Genomic DNA, 365 nt, shown 5'->3' with positions numbered 1-365 from the left:
GTTAATTTTATCATTTATTAGTTCAAATATTAATTAATATGTAAATACATTTTGAAATGAGTAAAAGGAGAGGAAGAAACTAAAAATTCTTCTCTTTTGGTGAGGATTGAGGAATTATCAATCATATATTTTACCTTCTTTAATTTTGTATTTCACCTGACCTATATAAAAGCTAACAAGATCAAGAATATAACTAATAAGATTGGATATATTTCAAGTGTACCGGGAGTATCAGTGCTTCAATTGTTTTAACCGTTGATCTAAATTATAAAAAATATATATAATATATATTAATTAAAATCAATAATTAAAATAACTGGTGCACTGATACTCTCCAATGTACTTAAAATGTTTCTAATAAGATT

This window comes from Arachis ipaensis, chromosome B01, assembly GCF_000816755.2.
Source record: "Arachis ipaensis cultivar K30076 chromosome B01, Araip1.1, whole genome shotgun sequence".
In the NCBI taxonomy this organism is placed as follows: Eukaryota; Viridiplantae; Streptophyta; class Magnoliopsida; order Fabales; family Fabaceae; genus Arachis; species Arachis ipaensis.
This window is presented reverse-complemented; position numbering follows the sequence as displayed.